The 27,783-nt window shown below is 33.3% G+C and overlaps 1 protein-coding gene across 7 annotated transcripts in view; it reads right to left on the minus strand.

The window, feature by feature from the left end:
* Positions 1-27,783, minus strand: part of LOC142225441 (acyl-coenzyme A diphosphatase NUDT19-like) — a 147,702-nt gene that overhangs the window by 62,575 nt on the left and 57,344 nt on the right. The gene's annotated exons all lie outside the window — the stretch shown is intronic.

The raw sequence follows: 27,783 nt of genomic DNA on the forward strand, positions 1-27,783 counted from the left end.
CTACCTCGCGCGAAAATTGAACTATTTTGTACTCCATGTTTTGAGATTTCCACGAAGTGTTGTTAAAACCAGGAAAATTTAGTACCATGTTGTATTTTTTAACTATTGTTCTCGAAATTACTCCCTCTCATTGAAGAAAAAATTAGCTAACATAAAATAAGAAAATCATTGGCGCCAAATCATGACCATTTTAACCATACAGTAGATCATTCTTACTATTTTTGGGAATCGTACGAAATTGTTCATTTGTTTTAGTCAAAAATGAACTTATGTGAACGGTCATTGAACTTTATACTCGCGTTTAGTTCATAAAATGTTTCATACATACTTAAAAAAACGAAAATTTCATTGTGGAAAGTTTCGAAAAAATAATAAAATTGAACTACAAACAAATATTTTTTTGCAATAAAAAGAAGTTAAATTTGGCGTTAGTTTAACTACGGCAATTTTTTTCTGTGTGGATAGTGTGTTGGCTTACAAACTGTATGGTCCTCGGTTCGATTCTCCGTCCAGGCGAAAGGTAAAATTTAACAAATTTATAAAATTGAATAATTTCTTCAACATTGTAGTATTACAAAAAAATGTGCTTCCAGCAAAATATGTTTGGAACATATGTTAGAGAAGCGATTTTTTGAGGGTGTGTACAGTAGATAGGGTCAGGAAAAAAAGTTGATGTGCACTCAAAAAAAAAGTGAACTCTCTATTTCACTAAAGCCAATTTAACTTTATTTTAGTTCATGGAATTATTATGTTTGGAGAAAGTTGCCTTTACTTTAATAATTTTTTGTTTACGTTAGTTAAATTAACTAAAACCGAGGTAAAAAATATACTCAAATGAAGCATAAAGATTAACTAAATTCGTGTATTCCACAAAATAGTTTAGAATTTCTTTAAATTTGTAAATTTTACCAAAAAGGCGTCTATCATGAACTTCGTTGACTTTTTAAAATCTCTGTAACTTTTTTGTTTATGAATATAAGTAAATACTTCAAAAGCAAAAGTTCCATATTTTGTTAAGATCTTTATAATGGTTACCAGAAATGAGCATCATAGGGATATACGAAGCGAAATAAAAAAAATCAAATTTGACGTCGGAGTCAAAAATGACCAATGCACGAAATATAGCCCCTGATCAACCACGAACAACGATATGCGTTTCTTTTCGATTGGACTTCAAATGACGACACAGCACAATAAATTGTATTTCGGGGGTCGTAGGGTGCACGAAAAAAAAGTTTTGGTGTTCTGAAATTGTCTTCGAAAATGCTACAAAACTGGGGGGTGACCGCATCAACTTTTTTTTCCTTTAGGCCGTGACCCTATCTAGTGTACAGTCTAGGCGTGTATATATTTGTATCTGGCGTTTTCTTTTCAATGACTCCTTAATTTACTTTGTCCGTAAAGCTCGGATAATAATTAATTGTAAATTAGAATATCATGCATTTGGACGTTAATCTCCTGTTTTGAGTATCAGGCTAAAGGTAAGTACTATGTTCGCTTTTCGAGTTGAAATTTTCGCGGTTACTTTATTAAAACAGTTCAATATAAAGCAGATAAATTAATTCAATTGATGCACTGTTTCTTGTTCCTCTAAATTTCGGCAAGATATTATGGGAATATGTTTGTTATCATTTACAATTTTGATTATTTAAGGAAAAGTAATCGCGAAAATAAAGTGGTTTTCAACTCGAAAACAGAACATAGTACACACCTTAACATGAAAAATAATAACGAACGAAGAGCCCGTCGTAAAACTAGAAAAAACACTACTAATGCACGCGTTAGAATTGTTGTTGTCTCCTTGAAACCAGTTTCTGTAGGTTGTCACAAGTTGTGGTTGACTGTACACGGACGAAAAAGACTGTTTTTCATATGTTTGGGTGTAAAAATTATATGTTTGGAACTCAAATTTTTAAACACCATATTTTTAAGTGCAAGCATATAATGTTCATAAACTAGCATAATATGTTTGGGACATATATGTTAATATGTTAGAATATATTATGTCTGGGACATAAAATGTTTGTAAATATAATATGTTTGGATGCAAACATATATTAATTTAGAAATAGACTATAAACATATATGTGTTTAGAAAGAGAGACATAAAGTGTATGCTGGAAGTAAAATAATGAAAGTAACCAATTGGCGCCATAAAAATATATATACACAAAAAAAAATCCATTTAAGATTGGAAAACTACTATGTGTGAATATAAACAAGTATAAATTTACAAATTTTGAGTAAACATATATAGGTTGTGATATAAGACCGCCAAAAATTGTATATGCTTAAGTAAAAAGACTAAAATGAGTATTCGAAGAGAAAATTCATTCGGAACCAAGAGAAAAGACATTAAAACAAGTATATACGGCCGTAAGTTCGGCCAGGCCGAAGCTTATGTACCCTCCATCATGGATTGCGTAGAACCTTCTTCTAAACACTGCCACCCACAATCGAATTACATAAGTTGCGGTAACGCTTGCCGATGGCAAGGTATCTTAAAACCTCCTAACACCATCTTCCAAATTGTATGTAGGTCCATACGTGGTATATATTAAATCAAAAAAGATCGATCCAATATATATACGTATTCAGTTTGACAAAGTAGACATAAAATTTTGACAAAATTTTCTACAGAATAAAATTTTAACTAAATTTTCTATAGAAATAAAATTTTCACAAAATTTTCTATAGAAATAAAAATTTTGACAAAACTTTCTATAGAAAGAAAATTTTGACAAAAATTTCTACAGCAATAAAATTTTAACAAAATTTTCTATAGAAATAAACTTTTGACAAAATTTTCTATAGAAATAAAATCCTGGTAGATTATTTTTGGCTCGAGTGGCAACCATGATTATGAACCGAATAAAATTTGAACAAAATTTTCTATAGAAATAAAATGTTGACAAAATTTTCTATAGAAATAAAATTTTGACAATGATGAAAATTTTATTATGAACCGAATAAAATTTTAACAAAATTTTCTCTAGAAATAAAATTTTGACAAAACTTTCTATAGAAAGAAAATTTTGACAAAAATTTCTACAGCAATAAAATTTTAACAAAATTTTCTATAGAAATAAACTTTTGACAAAATTTTCTATAGAAATAAAATCCTGGTAGATTATTTTTGGCTCGAGTGGCAACCATGATTATGAACCGAATAAAATTTGAACAAAATTTTCTATAGAAATAAAATGTTGACAAAATTTTCTATAGAAATAAAATTTTGACAATGATGAAAATTTTATTATGAACCGAATAAAATTTGAACAAAATTTTCTCTAGAAATAAAATTTTGACAAAATTTTCTATAGAAATAAAATTTTGACAAAAATTTCTACAGCAATAAAATTTTAACAAAATTTTCTATAGAAATAAACTTTTGACAAAATTTTCTATAGAAATAAAATCCTGGTAGATTATTTTTGGCTCGAGTGGCAACCATGATTATGAACCGAATAAAATTTGAACAAAATTTTCTATAGAAATAAAATGTTGACAAAATTTTCTATAGAAATAAAATTTTGACAATGATGAAAATTTTATTATGAACCGAATAAAATTTGAACAAAATTTTCTCTAGAAATAAAATTTTGACAAAATTTTCTATAGAAATAAAATTTTGACAAAATTTTCTATAGAAATAAAATTTTGGTAGATTATTTTTGGCTCTAGTGGCAACCATGATTATGAACCGATATGGACCAATTTTTGTGTGATTGGACCAATTTTGGTATGGTTGTTAGCGACCATATACTAACACCACGTGCCTAATTTGAACCGGATCGGATGAATTTTGCTCCTCCAAGAGAATGTTTTATATGGGGGCTCTATATAATTATGGACCGATATGGACCAATTCTGGCACGGTTGTTAAAGATTATATACTAACACCATGTTCCAAATTACAACCGGATTGGATGAAATTTGCTTCTCTTGGAGACTTCGCAAGCCAAATCTGGGGATCGGTTTATATGGGGGCTACATATAATTATGAACCGATGTGGACCAATTTTTGCATGGTTGTTAGAGACCATGTACCAATATCATGTACCAAATTTCAGGCGGATCGGATGAAATTTGCTTTTCTTTGAGGCTCCGCAACCCAAATCTGGGGATCGGTTTATATGGGCGCCATATATAATTATGGACCGATGTGGACCAATTTTTGCACGGTTGTTAGAGACCATATACGAATACCATGTACCAAATTTCAGCCGGATCGGATGAAATTTGCTTCTCTTTGAGGCTCCACAGGCCAAATCTGGGGATCGGTTTATATGGGGGCTATATATAATTAAGGACCTATATGGACCAATTTTTTCATGGTTGTTAGAGACCATATACCAACATCATGTACCAAATTTCAGCCGGATCGGATGAAATTTTCTTCTCTTTGAGGCTCCGCAAGCCAAATCTGGGGATCGGTTTATATGGGGGCTATATATAATTATGGACCGATGTGAACCAATTTTTGCATGGTTGTTAGATACCATATACAAACACCATGTACCAAATTTCAGCCAGATCGGATGAAATGTGCTTCTCTTTTAGGCTCCGCAAGCCAAATCTGGGGATCGGTTTATATGGGGGCTATATATAATTATGGACCGATGTGAACCAATTTTTGCATGGTTGTTAGAGACCATATACCAACACCATATACCAAATTTCAGTCGGATCGGATGAAATATGCTTCTGTTAGAGGCTCCACAAGCCAAATCTGAGGGTCCCTTTATATGGGGGCTATACGTAAAAGTGGACCGATATGGCCCATTTTCAATACCATCCGACCTACATGGATAACAACTACTTGTGCCAAGTTTCAAGTCGATAGCTTGTTTCGTTCGAAAGTTAGCGTGATTTCAACAGACAGACGGACGGACATGCTTGGATCGACTCAGAATTTCACCACGACCCAGAATATATATACTTTATGGGGTCTTAGAGCAATATTTCGATGTGTTACAAACGAAATGAGAAAGTTAATATACCCCCATTCTATGATGGAGGGTATAAAAAAGCATGAGTTTTGTTTATCATTTTCGCATTACGGGCACTTTTTTTGTTTTGTCAAAAAAAATCGGAACGTACACTGAAAAAACAGTGAACCCATCAGGAAGAAAACTTTCGGTTAATTTTAGAAAATTTTGAATATTTGTAGAAAATTTTAACTAAACAGTATTACAAACGTTGGCATCACGCCGATGTCATAAAAATAAGTAAATATTTTTCGACAAATAAAAGACAATTTATTAGACATAACTAAGTTTTTTTCACTTGTTAAAGAAAATTTTGTAGTTTGAAGAAAAAATTTGGAGTTGAAAATTGCAAGAATGTCTTTAGTGACATACGAAGTTCACGATGGATGCATTTTTGGTAAAATTTACAAATTTAAAGAAATTCTGAACTATTTTGTGGAATACACGAATTTAGTTAATCTTTATGCTTCATTTGAGTATATTTTTTTCCTCGGTTTTAGTTAATTTAACTAACGTAAACAAAAAATTATTAAAGTAAAGGCAACTTTCTCCAAACATAATAATTCCATGAACTAAAATAAAGTTAAATTGGCTTTAGTGAAATAGAGAGTTCACTTTTTTTGAGTGTAGATACACAAGTACTCAGCATCAGAGAAAGCAACCCAATAAACACAGGATGCGCGTTTTTCAAATGCAACACCTTTTCAGTTTGAAGGCCGGTATGCACCTCTAGCGAAATTTTCGGAAATAAATTGTTTATTATTTACAGACCTTTTAAAACTTTTACGCACACAATGATTGTAATAAATTAAATGTTTGCTGCCAAAATATGCTTTTGACAACCCTGTTATTTTCATTAGAGGTGCGTACCAGCTTACGAAATTGAACGCTACCGAAAATTTCGTTAGCATAAATAGCAATGCATTTCTTATGGAAATGAAATTTTTCGCTAGAGGTGCATACCGGCCTTGAGGGTAAATATAATTTGCAACATAAATTCAACTTGACTTGAAACAGGTAATCTTCAATACATTTTCAAATTGTTTGCGAATTACTTCCAAACCGCCAAAATGTTGACGAAAACTTTGAAAATGTGTTGAAGATAATTGGAGAAAACTTTGACAAAACACTACCTTGAAATGCAACAAAAAAAAACACGTGGTTTTCAATACTACTTTGTGCAACGAAGTTCGTGGAAGAAATAAAAAATGTGGAAATTTTTTGATAATCAACTGAAATTACTCAAAATATTTTATAATAATTGGTAAGTAAAAATAAAACATGAAATGAATACTTTAAGGAAGTCACTAAACTCAAATCTCTTTGCAGACAACTAAAATATTTGGTGATTTGGATGCTGCATTCTTGGAAACATTAAGAGGCTGATCGATGAAAAATTATAGTGGCTTATTGAAAAGATAAAGTTTCCACGAATCAAAGTGCAACCAATTAAACTTGGTATTTATGCTTCCCATATCAACAACTACTGGATGGTATTTCACATCACATCGATATTTTAATTTACATCGCATCATCGGTTTAATTTGCTATTTTGTGAATTCATATTGCTGGATATTTATTCTAACTCTCTGGCCAGCACGTGCCTTGCAAATTGCCCGAATTTTAATGAGTTTTATAACAATTTTGTGACACCACCGTTCTGGAGGAAATCGAATTTTGTGCTTTTGAATACATTTTGTGCCACGAAGTACGTGGTCAGCTGGAAGAAATACAAAAATATGAAATATTTTTGACAATAGAATGAAATTAATCCAAAAAGTTAACTATATTTGGAAAGTCAAATTAAAAAGTGAAAAGAAAACATAATGGGAATCACTAAACTCGGTTGTTTTGCAGAAAACTAAAACCATTGCATGCTATATTCTTGGAAGATGTTGGTCGATGAAAAAATGCCGAAGGAATCAACAAAGAAAAGTTTCCAGAAAACTTTCAAAGTGAAACCAATTAAAACAAAGTGCAACAATTCCCATATCAAAAAACTTCTGGATGAAAATGGGCATTACATCAATTTACATCCCGTCATCAGTTTGTTATTTTCTGAATTGCTCTTGCAGGAATCTATTCTAACACGCAGGTCAGCAAGTTCCTCGATAGTAATTATTTCAAATTGCCAGCATATTAATTAATAAATAGTTATGTGACACCAACATTATGGAGGAAATCGAATTATACATGGAAAAATGTTCAAGATATTTAAAGTTGTATTGATAGTTTTAATTATTAATACGTTTAATAAGATAATTTTGTTTGGATTGGTATTATATTATTGTTTTTATATTATTAGTGTTATTTTTAATATTATTATACTTTTTACCGAAAAAAATTAATAAATTATACAAAATCCCTAGAAATTTAGCGTTGACCTTCAGTTAGAATATTTTAGAATTAACGACACTAGTCAATGATGGTTTTAGGATGGGTAAACAAACTGATGTAATATACACAGATTTTAGCAAGGCGTTTGATAAAGTTAATCATATGCTTCTATTACGAAAACTACAACAACTTGGCTTCTCTTCTTCCTTGTTAAAGTGGATCAGTTCCTATTTAATAGGACGCATTCAGAGAGTGAGATTTAGGAATGTTTTTTCTAATCAATTTGATGTAATATCTGGAGTTCCTCAAGGTAGTCATCTTGGACCTGTCCTTTTTACAATCTTTATAAATGACTTACCCTTTGTGATTAAAAATGCACATGTATTAATGTATGCTGATGATGTCAAAATCTTCTATTCATTTAATGACCCTATTGACCAAACTCTATTACAGTCTGATCTTGACAATTTCTTAGTGTGGTGTGATATAAATTTGATGAAATTAAATATCTCAAAGTGTAAGCATATGTCATTTTATAGAGTTAAACGCATTGATACTAGTTACTTTCTTTACAGTCGTGAACTTGATAGGGTTGAGACTTTTCTTGATCTTGGTATTCTTTTAGATAATAGATTAAATTTTAAACAACATTTAACTATGATGATTAATAAAGCATACAGCTCGCTTGGTTTCATGAAGAGATGGTGTAAAGAATTTGATGATCACTGTGTCACTAAAAGTCTGTACATTTCTCTTGTTCGTACTACCCTAGAATATGGCTCAGTTATATGGGACCCTGTTTATAAAATATATTCGGATAAAATTGAATCAGTTCAAAAACAATACCTTATTTTTTGCCTGAGAAAACGAGGATGGGCATATCTTACACTACCTTCATACAAATATAGACTTGAACAAATTAAACTTCCGTCATTAATTAGTCGAAGAAAAATGTTAAATATCACGTTTATTATGAATATTATACATGGGAAAATTATTTCGAGTTTTATTTTGAGTCGTATTAGTCTAGGAACTTCCGTTTATTAAGTATAACTTACTTCCAAAGAGAGTTTGCAAATAATGATTCTCTTCGCCACCTATGTGATGATTTTAATAAGTATTATCATATTATTAATCTTTCTGAGGATAGAAATATGCTAAAACGTAAAATGATTCTTTATTTGAATGAATGAATGACAATTTATAATATATTTCCCATTTTTTTTATTGTTGTATATATGTTATGTAGTATTATTATTAGTCTGTAAGGATATTGTATCTATAGACTTAAATAAAAAAAAACAAGTATATACGGCCGTAAGTTCGGCCAGGCCGAATCTTATGTACCCTCCACCATGGATTGCGTAGGAACTTCTACTAAAGGCTGTCATCCACAATCGAATTACTTGGGTTGCGATAACACTTGCCGATGGCAAGGTATCGCAAAACTTTTTAACACTGTCTTCTAAATTGTAAGTTAGCCCATACGGGGTATATATTAAACAAAAAAAGGCCGATTAAATACGTATATAATATAGTTTGACAAAATTTTCTATAGAAATGAAAACTTGACAAAATTTTCTATAGAAATAAAATTTTGACAAAATTTTCTATAGAAATAAAAACTTGACAAAATTTTCTATAGAAATAAAATGCTGACAAAATTTTCTATGGAAGTCAAATGTTGACAAAATTTTGTATAGAAATAAAATGTTGACAAAATTTTCTACAGAAATAAATTTTTTACAAAATTTTCTATAAAAATAAAATTTTGACAAAACTTTCTATGGAAATAAAATTTTGACAAACATTTCTATAGAAATAAACGTTTGACAAAACTTTCTATAGAAATGAAATTTTGACACAACTTTCTATAGTAATAAAATTTGACAAAATTTTCTATGGGAATAAAGTTTTGGTAGATTATTTTTGGCGACGTGGACTAATTTTTGTGTAATAAGTCATCGGCTATATATAACTAAAGACCGATATTGACCAATTTTTACATGGCTGTTAGAGGCCATATATTGACAAAATGTACCAAATTTCAACCGCATCGGATGACTTTTGCTATATATAATTATGGACCGATATGGACCAATTTTTGCATGGTTGTTAGATACCATATACTAACACCATGTACCAAATTTCAACTGGATCGGATGAATTTCGCTCCTCCAAGAGGCTCCTGAGGTCAAATCTGGGGACCGGTTTATATGGGAGCTATATATAATTATGAACCGATATGGACCAATTTTTGCATGGTTGTTAGAGACTATATACTAACACCACGTACTAAATTTCAATTGGATCGGATGAATTTTGCTCCTCCAAGAGGCTCCGGAGTTCAAATCTGGGGATCGGTTTATATGGGAGCTATATATAATTATGAACCGATATGGACCAATTTTTGCATGGTTGTTAGAGGCCGTATACTAACATGAGGTACCAAATTTCAACAGGATCGGATGAATTTTGCCCCTCCAAGAGGCTCCGGAGGTCAAATCTGGGGATCGGTTTATATGGGGGCTATATATAATTATGGACCGATATGGACCAATTTTTGCATGGTTGTTAGAGACCGTATACTAACATCAGGTACCACATTTAAACCGGATCGGATGAATTTTTCACCTCCAAGAGGCTCCGGAGGTCAAATCTGGGGATCGGTTTATATGGGGGCTATATATAATTATGGACCGACATGAACTAATTTTTGCATGGGTGTTAGAGACCGTATACTAAGACCACGTACTAAATTTCAACCGGATCGGATGAATTTTGCTCCTCCAAGAGGCTCCGGAGGTCAAATCTGGGGATCGGTTTATATGGGAGCTATATATAATTATGGACCGATATGGACCAATTTTTGCATGGTTGTTAGAGGCCGTATACTAACATCAGGTACCAAATTTCAACCGGATCGGATGAATTTTGCTGCTCCGGGAGGCTCCCCAAGCCAAATTTGGGGATCGGTTTATATGGGGGCTATACGTAAACGTGGTCCGATATGGCCGATTTTCAATACCATCCGACCTACATCAATAACAACTACTTGTGCCAAGTTTCAAGTCGATAGCTTGTTTCGTTCGGAAGTTAGCGTGATTTCCACAGACGGACGGACAGCCGGACAGACGGACAGACGGACGGACGGACGGACATGCTTAGATCGACTCAGAATTTCACCACGACCCAGAATATATATACTTTATGGGGTCTTAGCGCAATATTTCGATGTGTTACAAACGGAATGACAAAGTTAATATACCCCCATCCTATGGTGGAGGGTATAAAAAGGCCGATTAAATACGTATATAATATAGTTTGACAAAATTTTCTATAGAAATGAAAACTTGACAAAATTTTCTATAGAAATAAAATTTTGACAAAATTTTCTATAGAAATAAAAACTTGACAAAATTTTCTATAGAAATAAAATGCTGACAAAATTTTCTATGGAAGTCAAATGTTGACAAAATTTTGTATAGAAATAAAATGTTGACAAAATTTTCTACAGAAATAAATTTTTTACAAAATTTTCTATAAAAATAAAATTTTGACAAAACTTTCTATGGAAATAAAATTTTGACAAACATTTCTATAGAAATAAACGTTTGACAAAACTTTCTATAGAAATGAAATTTTGACACAACTTTCTATAGTAATAAAATTTGACAAAATTTTCTATGGGAATAAAGTTTTGGTAGATTATTTTTGGCGACGTGGACTAATTTTTGTGTAATAAGTCATCGGCTATATATAACTAAAGACCGATATTGACCAATTTTTACATGGCTGTTAGAGGCCATATATTGACAAAATGTACCAAATTTCAACCGCATCGGATGACTTTTGCTATATATAATTATGGACCGATATGGACCAATTTTTGCATGGTTGTTAGATCCATATACTAACACCATGTACCAAATTTCAACTGGATCGGATGAATTTCGCTCCTCCAAGAGGCTCCTGAGGTCAAATCTGGGGACCGGTTTATATGGGAGCTATATATAATTATGAACCGATATGGACCAATTTTTGCATGGTTGTTAGAGACTATATACTAACACCACGTACTAAATTTCAATTGGATCGGATGAATTTTGCTCCTCCAAGAGGCTCCGGAGTTCAAATCTGGGGATCGGTTTATATGGGAGCTATATATAATTATGAACCGATATGGACCAATTTTTGCATGGTTGTTAGAGGCCGTATACTAACATGAGGTACCAAATTTCAACAGGATCGGATGAATTTTGCCCCTCCAAGAGGCTCCGGAGGTCAAATCTGGGGATCGGTTTATATGGGGGCTATATATAATTATGGACCGATATGGACCAATTTTTGCATGGTTGTTAGAGACCGTATACTAACATCAGGTACCACATTTAAACCGGATCGGATGAATTTTTCACCTCCAAGAGGCTCCGGAGGTCAAATCTGGGGATCGGTTTATATGGGGGCTATATATAATTATGGACCGACATGAACTAATTTTTGCATGGGTGTTAGAGACCGTATACTAAGACCACGTACTAAATTTCAACCGGATCGGATGAATTTTGCTCCTCCAAGAGGCTCCGGAGGTCAAATCTGGGGATCGGTTTATATGGGAGCTATATATAATTATGGACCGATATGGACCAATTTTTGCATGGTTGTTAGAGGCCGTATACTAACATCAGGTACCAAATTTCAACCGGATCGGATGAATTTTGCTGCTCCGGGAGGCTCCCCAAGCCAAATTTGGGGATCGGTTTATATGGGGGCTATACGTAAACGTGGTCCGATATGGCCGATTTTCAATACCATCCGACCTACATCAATAACAACTACTTGTGCCAAGTTTCAAGTCGATAGCTTGTTTCGTTCGGAAGTTAGCGTGATTTCCACAGACGGACGGACAGCCGGACAGACGGACAGACGGACAGACGGACAGACGGACGGACGGACATGCTTAGATCGACTCAGAATTTCACCACGACCCAGAATATATATACTTTATGGGGTCTTAGCGCAATATTTCGATGTGTTACAAACGGAATGACAAAGTTAATATACCCCCATCCTATGGTGGAGGGTATAAAAAAAGAACTGGGATTGAATATAAAAAAATGTGGTTAGAAAATATTGAAAACTGATTGAGAAATTATTGAGTAGCGATGCATTTCAATTTGAGGATTACAATTGAGAAATCATTGCTGATGTGTTGAATTTTACTGTTGAGGGCAACGTCTGTTTTTTTTTGTTGAGAACCCGATTTTCTCAACAATTTCTTAACTTGTATATTACCCTAATCCTTTGAAAAAATGTTTGAAAAATTATTGAATTTTAGTATTTTTCAAACGTTTGTGTTTATTGGGAAGAGGGAAATCAGTTCATTAAAAGTAACTGACGAACGTAGTGATACTACTCTAGTTTAAGCTTTGTGTTGTTGTTGTTGTATTTCCACTTGAATGTTATTTATATGTAAGTGTATAATGAAAGTCTTTTTGAAATAAATAAATAAATAAAAAATAACAAGTATATACGGTCGTAAGTTCGGCCAGGCCGAAGCTTATGTACCCTCCATCATGGATTGCGTAGAGACTTCTTCTAAACACTGCCACCCACAATCGAATTACTTAAGTTGCGGTAACGCTTGCCGATGGCAAGGTATCTTAAAACCTCCTAACACCATCTTCCAAATTGTATGTAGGTCCATACGTGGTATATATTAAATCAAAAAAGATCGATCCAATACGTACATAATTCAGTTTGACAAAGTAGACATAACATTTTGACAAAATTTTCTACAGAAATAAAATTTTAACAAAATTTTCTATAGAAATAAAATTTTCACAAAATTTTCTATAGAAATAAAAATTTTCACAAAATTTTCTATAGAAAGAAAATTTTGACAAAAATGTCTACAGAAATAAAATTTTAACAAAATTTTCTATAGAAATAAACTTTTGACAAAATTTTCTATAGAAATAAAATCTTGGTAGATTATTTTTGGCTCGAGTGGCAACCATGATTATGAACCGAATAAAATTTGAACAAAATTTTCTCTAGAAATAAAATTTTGACAAAATTTTCTATAGAAATAAAATTTTGACAAAATTTTCTATAGAAATAAAATTTTGGTAGATTATTTTTGGCTCTAGTGGCAACCATGATTATGAACCGATATGTACCAATTTTTGTGTGATTGGACAAATTTTGGTATGTTTGTTAGCGACCATATACTAACACAACGTTCCTAATTTGAACCGGATCGGATGAATTTTGCTCCTGCAAGAGGCTCCGGACGTCAAATCTGGAGAACGTTTTATATGGGGGCTATATATAATTATGGACCGATATGCACCAATTTTTGCACGGTTGCTAGAGACCATATACCAATACCAATACCGGATCGAATGAAATTTGCTTCTCTTAGAGGCTCCGCAACCCAAATCTGGGGATCGGTTTATATGTGCGCTATATATAATTATGGACCGATGTGGACCAATTTTTGCACGGTTGCTAGAGACCATATACCAATACCATGTACCAAATTTCAGCCGGACCGGATGTAATTTGCTTCTCTTTGAGGCTTCGCAAGCCAAATCTGGAGATCGGTTTATATGGGGGCTATATATAATTATGGACCGATGTGGACCAATTTTTGCATGATTGTTAGAGACCATATACCAACACCATGTACCAAATTTCAGCCGGATCGGATGAAATATGCTTCTCTTAGAGGCTCCACAAGCCAAATCTGGGGATCGGTTTATATGGGGGCTATATATAATTAAGGACCGATATGGACCAATTTTTGCATGGTTGTTAGAGACTATATACCAACACCATGTAGCAAATTTCAGCCGGATCGGATGAAATATGCTTCTCTTAGAGGCTCCACAAGCCAAATCTGGGGATCGGTTTATATGGGGGCTATATATAATTAAGGACCGATATGGACCAATTTTTGCATGGTTGTTAGAGACCATATACCAACCCCATGTACCAAATTTCAGCCGGATCGGATGAAATATGCTTCTGTTAGAGGCTCCACAAGCCAAATCTGAGGGTCCCTTTATATGGGGGCTATACGTAAAAGTGTACCGATATGGCCCATTTTCAATACCATTCGACCTACATTGATAACAACTACTTGTGCCAAGTTTCAAGTCGATAGCTTGTGTCGTTCGGAAGTTAGCGTGATTTCAACAGACGGACGGACGGACATGCTTAGATCAACTCAGAATTTCACCACGACCCAGAATATATATACTTTATGGGGTCTTAGAGCAATATTTCGATGTGTTACAAACGGAATGACAAAGTTAATATACCCCGATCCTATGATGGAGGGTATAAAAAATAAGTATGCCCTGTTCTCCTGACACTTGTTGATATACATGTGTTAAAATCTTTAATTATTTGACAAATTTTTGTTACAAATAATGTATATGTCGTGATTAAAAATATCAATCAATTTTATTGTAGATCTACTCCTGATGAAGCAATTCAACGTAATTGCGAAATATTGAAGAATAAAGGAACTAATACATACAAACAAAAAAAAAGCTATCTCAAGCTATTTAATAAGAAAATATGCTATGTTTCAAGCAAAAAACGTCTTTAAAAATTTGCTTTTTTGCTTTGTAGTGAAGATGCAAAAGGCCAAGTTTAAAGACAATTTCATTAATTTTAAGGAATTTTACTGAATTAAAGTTAAGTTGACCTTAGTCCAAACATTTTTTCTTTCATGTTATGACAAAAATTTAACGATATCTTCAAACCTACTTGGACAATTTTAAAACAATGTAAACACGGCTTAAAGGGAATTTTTATTTTTTTGGGAATTTTTAAAGATCAAAAAAAATTTTTTTTGTTAAAAATCTCAATTTTTTTCAAAACTTGAATGGTATCTCTAAAACTACTTGCACTGAAAAAAATATTTACGTGATATTAAAGATTACGCAATCTAAATTTTAGGATGTGAAATGTACAAAATATTAAGGACAATTTTTTTAAAATAATGAAATTTTAATTAAAATAAAGTTTATAATCTTTGCTTCAAAAATTTGTTTCATTAAATTTGGGACACAAATTTTGTAAATTGGCGTCCCTCCGTTAAAGTCGCATGTCTTTGAACTAAAGCTAATTTTCCTTAAAGTAAAGAAACACATTTTTGATATAAAGAAATTGTCCTTAAATCAACTGAAATACTGATATCTTCAAACCTACTTGGACAATTTTAAAACAATGTAAACACGGCTTAAAGGGAATTTTTATTTTTTTGGGAATTTTTAAAGATCAAAAAAAATTTTTTTTGTTAAAAATCTCAATTTTTTTCAAAACTTGAATGGTATCTCTAAAACTACTTGCACTGAAAAAAATATTTACGTGATATTAAAGATTACGCAATCTAAATTTTAGGATGTGAAATGTACAAAATATTAAGGACAATTTTTTTAAAATAATGAAATTTTAATTAAAATAAAGTTTATAATCTTTGCTTCAAAAATTTGTTTCATTAAATTTGGGACACAAATTTTGTAAATTGGCGTCCCTCCGTTAAAGTCGCATGTCTTTGAACTAAAGCTAATTTTCCTTAAAGTAAAGAAACACATTTTTGATATAAAGAAATTGTCCTTAAATCAACTGAAATATTGAAACTTTAGATTTAAGAAAAAAAACGCTTTAAATATAGGCTAAGTCTTATTTTGAGGATTCATCGTCTTTGATTTAAAGTTTTATAATTTGGATTTTTACAGCCTGTTTCTGTATGTCGAACGAGGTCTATCGATCGACTTAAATGCATAGAAACAGCTGATTTTTGGTTGTGAATTCAGCTGTTTGTTTCCATTTCAGTCGATCGATAGAGCTCGTTCGCCATACCGAAACAGGCTCTTAAACTGGCATTTGTTTGTACGTGAGTACCTTTATTAATAAACCTCGAAGAGAGAATGAAAATTTGATAAATGAGATTAGGATACCTAATTTTAATTTTATTGGCCCTAGACTTAAAGGCAGATAGGTCTTTGGCTCGGAATCAATACCAAAATCATTTGGGCAAGATCAAAATTTTTGGATCCAAGTAAACTTTGTTTTGAGTGTGCAAAATTGAAAAACAATGTAAATTTTTATTCAATTTACCTGAAATTGAAAATCTAGAGGCATTTTAGAACCATAAAGAGGTGTGCCAAAAATGGTGAGCATCGGTCCATGTTTTGGTATGGTCCCCATATAAACCGACCTCCCGATTTGGGGTCTTGGGCTTATAGAAACCGTAGTTTTATCCGATTTGCCTGGAATTGTAAATATTCTGGTATTTTAGGCTTACAAAAACGTATATTGGATTAAGTTTTTATCGGTCCATTTGGTAAGGCCTCCATATAGACCGATTTCATTTCATGAGGGTATAGAAGGCGCACTGATCACGAAAATTGCTTGAAACTCAATGTAAAATTTCCAGATTTTACTCCTCGGGTGAAAATGTACAGATTTAAGATTTCAAATCAAGACGTTATTTTATAATTTTCTTGCACACTTACAAGAGATGTTACTGATTCCTCTAAAACTCAAACAAAAATGGTTCTTATAAATCCAGAATCTGATATAGTCTTCATAGGTAAAATCTTTAAATTTATCTTCAGGAAGTGTGCTGGTTGAACTGCTCTGCTTGATCTGTCCTCAACCCTCCCTGAAATTTCAAAGGAAGTCCTAATATTTGATTCATGGTGGTGGGTATTTAAGATTCGGCCCGGCCGAACTTACTGCTGTATATACTTGTTAATTTAATATGTTGAACCGTTTTCAAGTTATTCCAATATATGTAGCGGGAGTGCCCTATTTTTTAACATAACGGTATATCTAGAAAAATCGAGCTGATAGAAAAAAAACCAAGTGCAGATTTGGATTTAGCGACATCAAAATACTAAAAATTTGCTATACATTTCAAATCAATACAAAAACAATTCAATGTTGTTCCCCTGGGTATTCAACAAAAAAATAATTCGATAATTTATTAAAAGTTGGACACAAATTTGGAAGCGTTTTCATTGCAGTTTATTTAAACACTCAGATGTATTTGCCTAAATTTGGCATTAACTTGACAATTTTACAATGAGAATATAGAAACCGAAAGCCGGTTGTTCAGGCATTGAAAACACCGGTTCTGTCGATCCACCGAAAATGGGATTCTCACGAAAACCGACTATCGGTGTAAGAAGATAAACCGGTCCCCCGGTTTTGATCAGTCTAGTCTGTGCGCATAGTAATTCATTCTATTTATCTTTTAATTTGTTTCTCCACATAATACAGTTTTTTGCAATAATGTTTAATATACCAGTACTTGTTAAAATTTTTAAGGGCGATTTCGTTTCGGAAAAAATAAGTTGTCTTATTTTTTCCCTCATTGTGTTTTCGCCCAAATGAATATGTAATTCCAAAGTTATTGCTAATTGTTAATACTGTATTCGATGTTTTTCGAGAGTCGGTGTCGGGATACTTAAGGTTGATTAAGCACCTAATGCCTTCAGCGAAACATAACATAGGCTTATGGCTCAAATAGAGTTTAAAAAATAGTTATATATTTTAGTGTTATAGTTTTTTACCAAAAGGTGTTTGGAATGAGTACGCCCCCAAAACAATCGGTTCTCTAACATATGTCCCAAACCTATTTTGCAGGAAGCACGTATATATTGCAATGTTTGTATATTCTATTCGTATATATACTTCTAGCGTAAATATCTTACAGTTCTTAAAATGCCTAAACTTATGTATTATATCTCCTGGTAAGGCCAGCCCTGCACCGGCTTTTCTGATTTCACACACTCAAAAAAAGTGAACTCTCTATTTCACTAAAGCCAATTTAACTTTATTTTAGTTCATGGAATTATTATGTTTGGAGGAAGTTTCCTTTACTCTAATAATTTTTTGTGCACGTTAGTTAAATTAACTATAACCGAGGAAAAAAATATACTGAGATAAAGCATTACGATTAACTAAATTCCTGTCTTCCACAAAATAGTTCAGAATTTCTTTAAATTTGTAAACTTTACCAAAAATGCGTCCATCATGAACTTCGTATGTCACTAAAGACATTCTTGCAATTTTGAACTCCACGTTTTTCCTTCAAACTACAAAATTTTCCTTAACAAGTGAAAAACTTAGTTATGTCTAATAAATTTTCTTGAATTTGTCGACAAATATTTACTTATTTGTATGACATCGACGTGATGCCAACGTTTGTAATACTGTTTAGTTAAAATTTTCTACAAATATTCAAAATTTTCTAAAATTAACCCAAAGTTTTCTTCCTGGTGGGTTCACTGTTTTTTCACCAATCGGTGGTTTAAATGCTCCTATTCATAGGTAACAAGTCGAATTTAACATATCAATGACCCTGTCATGGAACCTATATTTGTCAATTAACTGTTTTACGTTGGCATTGTAGATTTTAATGCTTGGGGCTGGACTTCCCCTTTTTCCCCGGTCCTAGTTTGTTTGCTTCATTGGATGCTTGATTTCCATTTATTCCATTTATTTAAGATAGACTTCGCCGGGATAGCAGACTCCACCGAAGCAGCCTCAACGCTATCTGCCGTGTTTGCCATTTGCATTGCAATACAGTGCTTCGATAGCCAAATTTTTATGCCCTGTTCCTGTATATCGAACGAAAACCAGTTCGAAAGAAAGGCAGTCACTCGAATTCGAATGAATTTGGGTTTTTCTATTTTTGAAAGTTCGATTCGTTTGTATGAGAATACATTGATTATTAAAAATGAGTATTTTTAAATTTTTGGCCTGAGAATTCATTCAAATGTTAACAATGCTTTTACTTTTTTCTTGACACTTATTGTATATGTTCGTTTATTACTCGACAACAAAATATGAAGTGACTTGCCTTTCGAAATAAAAGAACAAAATTTAATTTTCTTTCGTTTGGAATACGAAAGAAAGCTTTCGTTCGATATACAGGAACAGGCCATTATACCCACCACCATAGGATGGGGGGTATATTAACTTTGTCATTCCGTTTGTAACACATCAAAATATTGCTCTAAGACCCCATAAAGTATATATATTCTGGGTCGTGGTGAAATTCTGAGTCGATTTGAGCATGTCCGTCCGTCCGTCCGTCTGTTGAAATCACGCTAATTCCCGAACGAAACAAGCTATCGGCTTGGCACAAGTAGTTGTTATTGATGTAGGTCGGATGGTATTGCAAATGGGCCATATCGGTCCACTTTTACGTATAGCCCCCATATAAACGGACCCCAAAATTTGGCTTGCGAGGCCTCTAAGAGAAGCAAATTTCATCCGATCCGGCTGAAATTTGGTACATGGTGTTAGTATATGGTCTCTAACAACCATGCAAAAATTGGTCCACATCGGTCCATAATTATATATAGCCCCCATATAAACCGATCCCCCGATTTGGCTTGCGAGGCCCCTAAGAGAAGCAAATTTCATCCGATCCGGCTGAAATTTGGTACATGGTGTCAGTATATGGTCTGTAACAACCGTGCAAAAATTGGTTCACATCGGTCCATAATTATATATAGCCCCCATATAAACCGATCCCCCGATTTGGCTTGAGAGGCCTCTAAGAGAAGCAAATTTCATCCGATCCGGCTGAAATTTGGTACATGGTGTTAGTATATGGTCTCTAACAACCATGCAAAAATTGGTCCACATCGGTCCATAATTATATATAGCCCTTATATAAACCGATCCCCCGATTTGGCTTGCGAGACCTCTAAGAGAAGCAAATTTCATCCGATCCGGCTGAAATTTGGTACGTGATGTTAGTATATGGTCTCTAACAACCATGCAAAAATTGGTCCACATCGGTTCATAATTATATATAGCCCCCATATAAACCGATCACCAGATTTGACCTCCGGAACCTCTTGGAAGACCAAAATTCATCTGATTCAGTTGAAATTTGGTACGTGGTGTTAATATATGGCCTCAAACTCCCATGCAAAAATTGGTCGATATCGGTCCATAATTATATATAGGCCCCATATAAACCGATCCCCAGATTTGACCTCCAGAGCCCCTTGGAAGAGCAAAATTCTTCCCATTTGGTTGAAATTTGGTACGTGATGTTAGTATATGGTATCCAACAACCATGCAGGCATTGGTTCCTAACAGTCCATAATTATATATAGCTTCCATATAAACCGATCCCCAGATTTGACCTCCGGTGCCTTTTGGAGAAGCAAAATTCATCCGATCTGTTTGAAATTTGGTACGTGGTGGTAGTATATGATATTTAACAACCATGCCAAAAGTGGTCCATATCAGTCCATAATCGTACATAGCCCCATATAAACCGATCCCGAGATTTGGTTTTGGAACCTTTTGGAGGAGCAAATTTCATCCGAGTGAGTTGAAATTTGGTACATTGTGCTAGTATATGGTCGTTAACAACCATGCCTAACTAGGTCCATATCGGTCTATAGTTATATATGACCCTCAGATAAATCGATCCCCAATCACACAAAAATTGGTCCATATCAAGTTCATAATTGTATATAGCCCCCATATAAGCGACCCCCATATTTCAATTCTGGCTCTCTGCGTACAAAAAGTCCATATCGATTCGTAATTATTTGTAGACTTAACTATACATAACTTTTTTGTCTAATATATACCATGTATGGACTAAATCACAATTTAGAAAACGATGTTAAGAAGTTTTAAGATACCACAACCCAAATAATTCGATTGTGGATGGCAGTCTTTCGTAGAAGTTTCTACGCAATCCATGGTGGTGGGTACATAAGATTCGGCCTGGCCGAACTTGCGGCCGTATATACTTGTTATTATTACGAGTATTATTTGGCAAATTGCATTGGCTTCAGTCATATTAGTTTGACTAGCAATGGTGAAATTCTCCAACTCTGCGACTGTATCAGCCAGTTGTTGCTTTTCTTGTCTCAATTGTTCGATTGTGTCATTTAATTGTTTTATGACCAAACTCATAAATTTTCATATCGCGTATAGCTATCGTCACAATACTTCTTATTCTTCTTACCTTTCGCTGCTTCCCATCATACACAGTCTTGAAGCCATTTGCTACACACAAAAATATCACGACAATTTTAATTGTTTCAATAATTTTTTTAATTGAAACAAAAATCAATAACAATAATTATTATAATTTGGTGATTGATGATATCATTTCTTTGTTTGAAGACATTTCAATTAAAAATTAATTGGATCAATTGATGTCGTGAAGGAAGACAATTTTTTTTTTGTGTAACAACAAAGTTAGAAGGAGATTTCAAAACGCTTCCCCATCAGGTAAAGGACAGCCAAGAAGCCTTAAAGAAGAAGGAAGGTTACAATCGTGCAATACACCGAATGAGGGCAGAGATCGATTATATGAGAAGAGAAGTAATTAAATTAAATAATTCTGGTTGCACAACACCAGCGCACAAGCACGGGTGCAACATGCTTATACCCGGGGGGGAGGAAAAATTGATGGTAATGCTGGCCCTACTGGACAAGAATAGCGAATGGACCACCGACACCAAGAAAAAGGCCAAAAGGAAGGCCGTGGTACTGTGTTACGGATATGGCAATGACCGAAGAACGCAGGAAGAGGCAATCAATATGAGGAAAGAGTAGAACGAATAATAGAAAACACAAGTGAGTAGAGTGAATAGTGCTAAAAAGTGGATAGAGAAAAAGAAAATGAAATTAGTGGCAGGAGTGAAAAAAGAAAAAGTGCCAGCCTTGGTACTGTGTTCCGGATATGGTAATGACCTAAGAACGCAGGAAGAGACAATCAAAATGAGGAAAGACGAGAACGAATAATTGAAAACACAAGTAAGTAGAGTGAATAGTGCTAAAAATGTGAATAGAGAAAAAGACATTAGTGGCAGTCGTGAAAAAGGACTAAGTGCCGGTTACTTTTCCATTAATCGGGCTAAACTGTGTAAGTGTTGGTGTAAATATAACCATAGGGGTGGGAGATAGGCGAACACTTGTTTACGTGCATTTCTTATGGGAAGCCCATATTCCGCGACGGAATACCGTGAAGGCTAGCGGCGTGTCGCCATATTAAAATCTTCTAATTCCTTGGCGGAAAATGCTATAGTGCTGCCATTGCTTATCAAAACTTTACTACGCCCAGAGAAATGGTTGGTTGCAATTCGATAATTACAATGAGGAAATGATGTCAGTAACTTATTTTTTGTTACACGAACAATGTTTTGATTATTTTCCCAATTATACATCCAACACGACCATAAAAAAGTTCACAGGATCAAAACGAAATTCCCATAACCATTCAATTGGTTACAATAACCAATGCCGATAAATTTGGTTTTATGCTGCATAAAATTGTTGAGCTAACCGTCAGCATAGTGAGACTTATATCATTGGAATCAACAAATGGCTGGTACAACCAAAAGTTGAGTATACTAATAGAATCTTAGTTCAATTATAGGACGGGCGTTAGGTAGTTGTTGCAACAAATAAATATTTATATCAACATCGACATGGTAAATGGTATGACGCTACAAAATTTGCAAAACGGGGAACAGCATTTACTTGATAATAGTCCGCAATACATTGAATAAAGAAGAAAAGAAGTTGTCTTCAGGTAAGTAGCGCACCGATTTATAAAAAAGGAATATTACAAAAGTTTCCATAAAAATTGCAGGCTTCATGGCTGGTACAGCCAAAAGTTGAGTATTCTAATAGAATCTTAGTTCAATTATAGGACGGGCGTTAGGTAGTTGTTGCAACAAATAAATATTTATATCAACATCGACATGGTAAATGGTATGACGCTACAAAATTTGCAAAACGGGGAACAGCATTTACTTGATAATAGTCCGCAATACATTGAATAAAGAAGAAAAGAAGTTGTCTTCAGGTAAGTAGCGCACCGATTTATAAAAAAAAGGAATATTACAAAAGTTTCCATAAAAATTGCAGGCTTCATACACCAACAAACACAAATACTTTTTACGGCAAGCGAGCTTTTTATTGCATTAAGAATACAGGACGAGTCTAAGTCGATCTGTATTTATATCTAGAGGCTTAAGGAAGAAATTTCTGGCAAGTACACCCTCAAAAAAAATCGCTTCTCTAACATATGTTCCAAACATATTTTGCAGGAAGCACATATATTATTGGATACCGCCGAAACATTAATATGTTTGTTTTATGTGAGCATATTATATGTTTGGAAGCATTTTGAGTCCAAAAATAGTATATGCTTGGAAGAATTCCCCAAAGAAGATTGTGTTCATTCCCTCACATATTTTTAACATCCACGAAATTTTTGAGTTCTTCGCATCTTTTTCTGTAATACAAATATGCTGTTTTTTTCAAATGTCTATTTTCTTGGTTCCGAATGCCCATTTTCTTTATTCCGAATACTTAATCTACTATTCAAATTAAATAATATTTAGACTTAAGCATACCAAATTTTTGGCCATATTATAAAACAGTTTTCCGAAACAACATACAAGCGGTTTCACAGAAATTGCTCTCATTTCATTCTCTCGCTGTGTTATGTTGATATCTTTTTATTCAAACCTCCCGGTTTCCATCTCTATTTCTTTCTCTATATTAACTCTCTCTCTCCGTCGCTCTCTGAATAAAGTATCACAACATATATGTGTTTACTCGAAATTTGTAAATTTATAGATGTTTACATTCACGCATATTATTTTTATGAAACATTCATGCCCCAAACATAATATATTCTAACATATGTGTCCCAAACATTTTGTGTTAGTTTAGGAACATTACATGTTTGCACTTAAATATATTGTGTTTAAAAATTGTGCCCGTAACACATTTTGTTTATATCGGAACATATGAAAAACATATTTTTCTAACAGTGTATATATTGAATTAGGTTCTGTAGTTTGACAACATAATTCCAACCTAATAACCATCTGTCATTGGTTTTACAAACATTACCTATAAAAAATTGTAAATTGTAATGCAAATTTATCTCACATATATGTAGATCAAAAGCCTTTGTTGTTAGCACCTTTTGTATTTATTTTCGTAGTTTATTATGATTGTAAATCTTGTAATAAATTAATAAAATCCCAATATAATCTGCCCTTTCATGTGATATTGGAATTTGGTTAGGATAATAGCAAAGAAAATCGAGGGCACACGGTTGAAAAAGACTGTTTTTCATATGTTTGGCTATAAACATTATATGTTTGGAACACAAATTTTTAAACACAATATTTTTGAGTGCAAGCATATAATGTTCATAAACTAGCATAACATGTTTGGGACATATATGTTAATATGTTTGAACATATTATGTTTGGGACATAAAATGTTTGTAAATATAATATGCTTGGATGCAAACATATATTAATTTAGAAATAGCCTATAAACATATATGTGTTTAGTAGCTTGGAGCGCTATTTAACAGGGAGCGATATTGAATTAAGTTGGTGGTTGTGGCTTGTTATTACAAAATTAACATTTTATTTTTCCTTGGGCAATTGATCAGCTACTTCTTTGATCCTTACAAACTGGGTGGTCCGCTGTTCGAATCCCCGTCCGGCAAAAAGTAAAATTAAAAAAAATTATAAAATATAACAATTTCTTCTACAATGTTTGCATTACAGAAAAAGGTGCTAAGAACTAAAAAATCTCGTGGAAGTGAGAAAGATGTGGAGGAATATACAATTAGGCAGAAACAACATTTTGAGCATTCAGATCGAAAACCTATGTTGTTAGCACCTATATTACCTGTTTATTTTCATAATTCATTATGATTGTAAATATATTTATATATAAATAAATAAATAAATAAAATTTTGAGCACAATATTGTTTGCATATAATATTTTTGGGTGCAAAATGCTACCAAACATATTATATGTTCACATAATAACATATTGTTTTTTTGGAAGACAACATTATTGAATTTGGATGCAAAAACACAAAATGTTTGGAACTTAGACTACCCAAACATATATTGTTTAGACCAATATGCTTTCAAACATATTATATATTGGAAGAGATCAAACAAATAAATGTTTGGGCAATACCCAAAAATGTATATGATTGAAGCAAAATATATTTGGGAGTATATGTTACAGAAGCGATTTTTTGTGAGGGTGCAGTTGCACCAACAAACAAAACAATTAATATGAAATTGCGACAACCAATGCAAAGTTGATCCAACATACTACCATGTAGTTACAATTGCCAAATGTTAGTTGTGCTGACAGATATCATTGATAGTTGATATTTGGGGCATGAATGTTTCATAAAAATAATATGTGTGAATGTAAACATATATAAATTTACAAATTTCGAGCAAACATATAAAGGGTGATTTGTTAAGAGCTTGATAACTTTTTTTTTAAAAAAAACGCATAAAATTTGCAAAATCTCATCGGTTCTTTATTTGAAACGTTAGATTGGTCCATGACATTTACTTTTTGAAGATAATTTCATTTAAATGTTGACCGCGGCTGCGTCTTAGGTGGTCCATTCGGAAAGTCCAATTTTGGGCAACTTTTTCGAGCATTTCGGCCGGAATAGCCCGAATTTCTTCGGAAATGTTGTCTTCCAAAGCTGGAATAGTTGCTGGCTTATTTCTGTAGACTTTAGACTTGACGTAGCCCCACAAAAAATAGTCTAAAGGCGTCAAATCGCATGATCTTGGTGGCCAACTTACCGGTCCATTTCTTGAGATGAATTGTTCTCCGAAGTTTTCCCTCAAAATGGCCATAGAATCGCGAGCTGTGTGGCATGTAGCGCCATCTTGTTGAAACCACATGTCAACCAAGTTCAGTTCTTCCATTTTTGGCAACAAAAAGTTTGTTAGCATCGAACGATAGCGATCGCCATTCACCGTAACGTTGCGTCCAACAGCATCTTTGAAAAAATACGGTCCAATGATTCCACCAGCGTACAAACCACACCAAACAGTGCATTTTTCGGGATGCATGGGCAGTTCTTGAGCGGCTTCTGGTTGCTCTTCACTCCAAATGCGGCAATTTTGCTTATTTACGTAGCCATTCAACCAGAAATGAGCCTCATCGCTGAACAAAATTTGTCGATAAAAAAGCGGATTTTCTGCCAACTTTTCTAGGGCCCATTCACTGAAAATTCGACGTTGTGGCTCGTTAGTAAGTCTATTCATGATGAAATGTCAAAGCATACTGAGCATCTTTCTCTTTGACACCATGTCTGAAATCCCACGTGATCTGTCAAATACTAATGCATGAAAATCCTAACCTCAAAAGAATCACCCTTTATATGTTGAGATATTTTATTCAGAGAGGGACAGAGAGAGAGAGAGAGTATGGAGAAAGATACCGAGATGGAAACCGGGATGGTTGACGAAAGATATCAACATAACACAGCGAGAGGATGAAAAGAGAGCAATTTCTGTGAAGCCGCTTGTATGTTGTTTCGGAAAACTGTTTTATGATAAGGCCAAATATTTGATATGCTTAAGTCTAAATATTATTTAATTTGAATATTAGCATGAGCATTCGGAGTAAAGAGAATAGACATTCACACGGATGAAAAAGACTGTTTTTCATATGTTTGGCTATAAACATTATATGTTTGGAACACAAATTTTTAAACACAATATTTTTGAGTGCAAGCATATAATGTTCATAAACTAGCATAACATGTTTGGGACATATATGTTAATATGTTAGAACATATTATGTTTGGGACATAAAATGTTTGTAAATATAATATGCTTGGATGCAAACATATATTAATTTAGAAATAGCCTATAAACATATATGTGTTTAGTAGCTTGGAGCGCTATTTAACAGGGAGCGATATTGAATTAAGTTGGTGGTTGTTGCTTGTTATTACAAAATTAACACTTTATTTTTCCTTGGGCAATTGATCAGCTACTTCTTTGATCCTTACAAACTGTGTGGTCCGCTGTTCGAATCCCCGTCCGGCAAAAGGTAAAATTAAAATAAAAAAAAATCATACAATTGAATAATTTCTTCGAAAACCTATGTTGTTAGCACCTATATTACCTGTTTATTTTCATAATTCATTATGATTGTAAATATATAAATAAATAAATAAAATTTTGAGCACAATATTGTTTGGGAGAATTTTTTTTAAGCATATAATATTTTTGGGTGCAAAATGCTTCCAAACATATTATATGTTCACATAATAACATATTGTTTTTGGAAGACAACATTATTGAATTTGGATGCAAAAATACAAAATGTTTGGAACTTAGACTACCCAAACATATATTGTTTAGACCAATATGCTTTCAAACATATTATATATTGGAAGAGATCAAACATATAAATGTTTGGGCAATACCCAAAAATGTATATGCTTGAAGTAAAATATGTTTGGGAGTATTTGTTACAGAAGCGATTTTTTGTGAGCGTGCAGAACCAAGATAATAGACATTTGAAAAAAAACAGCACGTGTATTCGCCTTGAGAGCAGCATTTTATG

The sequence above is a fragment of the Haematobia irritans genome, chromosome 2 (assembly GCF_050003625.1).
Source record: "Haematobia irritans isolate KBUSLIRL chromosome 2, ASM5000362v1, whole genome shotgun sequence".
Taxonomy (NCBI): domain Eukaryota; kingdom Metazoa; phylum Arthropoda; class Insecta; order Diptera; family Muscidae; genus Haematobia; species Haematobia irritans.